Here is a 5,000-nt window from a genome sequence, read left to right on the forward strand (position 1 = left end):
TGCATCCACAGGGTCTGGCTCTTGCGTTGTTGCTTTGGTAAAGCAGAATTCAATCTTCTTTTGTTTTAGAATTTGTGTGGAATTTTGCATATTATGAAACTTCTAGTTATTGACCTTTATGTGTATACTGATTTATAAGATTTTATCAGCCAAGGGACGTATCTTTTGAGTGCGGCTTTAATGAAACCTCCAGAGAGAAGGGATTCTTCATCCATCCGATGGAGTAATAGCGGAAGTAACATTAAAAACAGGCTGCAGGAATACTTACCGTTGAGAGAGAGAGAGAGAGAGAGAGAGAGAGAGAGAGAGAGAGAGAGAGAGAGAGAGAGAGAGAGAGAGAGAGAGAGCAACTCTGAGACTCTTTATCAAGAGAATTGTCTTTTGATTTAATCCTGTTAATCCTGTAGACAAAGAATACGAAAATTTAATTCCAAATATAAAAAAACATAATCCAAAGCTGTGACGAAAAGAGGTCTGTGTCTAAAGCTCTCGTAATCGAAGATAAGGTCATAAGTAACAGTTATAAAACATCACCTGCTTTTTAAAAGCAGAATTCCAGTTTCATTAGTCGTGATTTTCCCGTCAATAACTGGGAGAAGTTCAATTACAATTTCATCCAACAGATGTCACCTAACGTCGTATCATGTACTAATGGCAATTTGTATTACCCTTCGGCTTTCACCTGCACCGTCTTAGGCCTTTTACTTCCAACAGATTTTTTTTTCATTATTTTTATTCTTTTTCCGCATAGATATTTAGATATTTTTACTTGATTTTATTCTCAATTCTTATTGAAGAGCACAATATTCACTCAATACAGTGGTCTCGTCAATGTTCATGCTGTTGTCTATTCCAGGATTCCGGTAATTCTCTGGATATTTTTGAAAATGAACCATTCGATAAATATTAATATAAACATTGGACGTGGTTACTCGACCAAATGAACAACTTTGCAAAATAAAAGCAAGTAAGCATTAAAAGAACGAAAAGGATAAAAAAGCCTGACATACACAAATAGACTAAAGGGAAACTGTCGCCAATCCCAGCTTCCGCTGACTTGCCATACGAATCTTCCGGAGAAGAGAAAAACATCGAAAAAGACATGTCGAGACTTCAATTAATGTTACAAAAATGTATTATTTTCATGCTAAAACAATACTGAAAAAGAAAATTTTAATAACAGTTGAACATCCAAACCACATTTTCAGATTAGATTCTTTAATAAAATAAATCATTAGACGCAGCTAACTTGTACCTTACACTAATCATTCAATTTAAGGGATTCATTAACAAGATGCCTCACTACAAGGAGAAATTCTAATGATAAGATGAGGTCTGATAAGCTGAATATATACTGAATTATCATTATCATTGAAAATGACACCATTCCACATGTAAAATACCATAAATGCAGACAACTTGTCAACTGAACTTCCATACAAGGAAATGAGTTAGGACCATATGTGAAATAAAAGTAGTAGCCACTTTAATCTATCCACCACTGCTCTGTTTCTCTCTTATGGACTGCCCTAGAGCAAGAGCCCGTGTCTTGCTATAGGCAAAACATTCTTGAACGAACGAACGAACGTACCATTGTTCTACTTACTAAGAGGAGTAATAGCAAACGGATAGAAATATACGGTTAAGTGTAACTTCAAGCATGAGAACTCAACCCAACACACTGCAAGGCCATGGTAAAGCGGCTGTAATAATATGCACGTCTAGAGAACATTGGATTTCTTTCGAGTTCCCTGCTAAGTCTCTTAGCCTCACCATGTGGGCAAATAGTCACTAAAAAGTAACATTATCTATACCCAATTAAATGAGAGCGCCTGGCAAAGTATAATTATGCCACCCTGACACTTGCACGAACTTGGCTCATGCAAGTGGCACGCAAATGGCATCGAACATTTAATTTAGGCAAGCCATTTTTTTTTCTTTTTTACATTTGCAAAACCCCGCCTGCCCTTCCATATACTTCTCATGCCTGTTCCCAAACACACGTTGTAGTGGCATCAATGCTGGAAGGAATATGGGTCAATGTCAGGGTAGCATTAGAGTTGTCAGATGTATGAGGAAAGATACAGTATTGTGTTAGAAATCTCTGCTACCCGATTTACGTGTATACAAAGAAAAAGAGCCGTACCTACAGAAAGATCCTACATCATATTGGCCCGTTAGCTCATAAAAGATCATATATAATTCTCTGGTTCTAATATGTCAAAGGTCGATAGGTACCTTGATAAAATTCACTATTGATTGAATTGTAATTTGGCACGTATGGGAAAAACTTAACCCAATCTTAGCCAATAGACAAGTTAGCAACAAAACCCATCTTATATCAGAGTCGCCTGCCCTCCTGTGACCAAATGGACTGAATTGCATCAAAGGCAAACTGACAGTGCTGCCACACTGCGCACCTCTCCTTGTGCAGCCACGAACATATATGCTTCAACAAACGGTAAACTCTCGAATGTACCCACAACCCTTTTTGGAGAAAACAGAAAGAGGGTAGCCAGCAAACGAACACTCCTCTTACACATGGGCACTGTCAGAAAAATATTAATGCAGCCATCATTTATACGGAGATGTGTGAATGAAGTCTCCTTCATAATTATTATTTTAATTAATAATAATGACAACAACGACAAAAACAACAACAACAACAACAACAACAATAACAATAAAAATAATAATAATAATAATAATAATAATAATAATAATAATAATACGAACAATGATGCAATATTAGACAGTCAGCTCATGTGATTCCCTTTGGATATTCTTACCCCAGTAAGGATATATATATATATATATATATATATATATATATATATATATATATATATATATATATATATATATAAATATATATATATATATATATATATAGATAGATAGATATAAATATATACATATATATATATATATATATATATATATATATATGTATGTATATAAATATATCTACATAAATATATACATACACATATATAACATATATGTATACATATATATACATATATATATATATATATATATATATACACACACAAATATGTGTATATTACTTATAAATGTTAAAATTTAAAATTATACATTAAATGGCATGAAAACGCAGAATAAAAAAAAAAACGGTATTGCTTAGCGGATAAATATGTAAAGACAATTTTTTAAAATTCCCCCTATTATTCTATAATCATGATTTATAAATAAAATAAAAATCATCAGTGTACTTACAAATAAAATGTACACACGTGTTCATAAAAAAAAGGAATGAGTAGCCCTGAGGAAAATGATCTCACATTTCATTTACTCCTAACAATTCTTCTCAACTTGTTATATCGTATCGAGTTGAGTACTATTTGCTATTTAGATTCTTATAAAACCATCTATTATGTCTTGTTTAGTGTTATAACCATTAAGGCATGCCTTCTCTTTCATTCAAAAAATTCCCTTTCCACTAATTAATCATAAGCATTATAACTTCCATGTGGCTTAGATGTTACATTCTAAAAGCAGACGCATATAGTTTGTCAAGTTTTGTTCTTCATGTGTGCGTAATGTACTAATAACAACATAAAAAGGCTGTTAAAATCATTAACAATGTGTTTTAATTCATGCTATTGTTGAAACACTTTACATAATATAATATTCATGAGCTATCTAATCTATCCATGTAATGGTTCAATAGTTTAATTAACTATCAAATTATCTATAGTCAATTCTTTTTAGATAGGCAGATTTGCACCGACTCGCAAGGGTGCCCTTTTAGCTCGGAAAAGTCTTCTGATCGCTGACTGATTGGACAAGATAATTCTAACCAATCAAGTAGCAGAGAACTTTTCCGAGCTAAAAAGGCACCGCTGCGAGTCAGTGCAAATGCGCCTCATTAAAAAAAAAAAATGAGTATAGTTGCATAGCGTTCTCTGTATTTATACGGGTAAACTAATGATCACAGAATTAGCTAGATTTTGCATATTCAATACCAGCTAATGGTAAAGTAAAGTTCCATCTATTATCTTTGGAATCAATGATCAAATATTAATGAAAATAATAAAACAAATTTTTTCATAAACGATTTCAATCTCATAAAAGGACTATTTACCGGATCTTATCTAATTAATCTCTTAAAATAGTTATATCCTATAAATGATTCAAAGCTAAGTCTATACAGTGATTTTTATAAACATATTATTTGATACAACTGTCTTATCATTTGTCGATAAGATTCTATTTATTAAAAATAATGACCCTTTATTTATCAAATTATGAATATTTATAAATTTGTCTTGTAAGAATCACAAGATCAGCTATTCAATGAAACCAGTTTATTGATTCTGTAAATAAATGGAAAATATTTACTTATTAAATGATTCATTCGTTCACTAGGAAATCCCCTAACAGTGCAATAACCTTTAATTATTTAAATTCCATTAAAGACGAATGTTTTTTCCGTTTCTAAAATATACGTCTTTAAACATATATAATGTGAAATATAACTCCAAACTCTTCTAAGTATAAAGATGGTGTCATTGGCAAAAAAGAAAAAAAAAACTCCAAGTCATTAAGCTTTATGAAACTTTCTATGAGGTCCACCATTTCCACTAATGCACTTTTTTAAATGGCTGGCATTTAAAAGGGAACCTTTGATCTTATCAGTTAATGACTCACTTTTATCCAAATCCCCTGAGATTATCATGATGTCTCATTACCATTTTGTTCGCCTTTAACAGAAATGTCCCAAAATTTGTTGCTTTCCCAAATTAAAATATATATTTTCTAATTTATGATTATGATTTTTTTTATAATAATTTGTTGCTTCAGAGTATTATCTTGATTTTTTCCTGGTTTCAATTACAATATTAAAAAATGTGGATTACTACCCATTAATTTGTTTCTTGCCCCCAAACCAAACCACAAATTTTACTACCCACTAATTTGTTTCTACCCCCAGACCCAAATCGCAAATTTACTTTGTTGCCCCTTTATTTTAAGTT

The 5,000-nt window shown here is 32.0% G+C and overlaps 1 protein-coding gene across 7 annotated transcripts in view; it reads left to right on the top strand.

Annotated features, from left to right (window-relative positions):
• LOC137641467 (uncharacterized) overlaps positions 1 to 5,000 on the top strand; it is a 267,521-nt gene that overhangs the window by 163,899 nt on the left and 98,622 nt on the right. The window lies entirely within an intron of this gene.

Source organism: Palaemon carinicauda, chromosome 5 (assembly GCF_036898095.1).
Source record: "Palaemon carinicauda isolate YSFRI2023 chromosome 5, ASM3689809v2, whole genome shotgun sequence".
Classification (NCBI taxonomy): domain Eukaryota; kingdom Metazoa; phylum Arthropoda; class Malacostraca; order Decapoda; family Palaemonidae; genus Palaemon; species Palaemon carinicauda.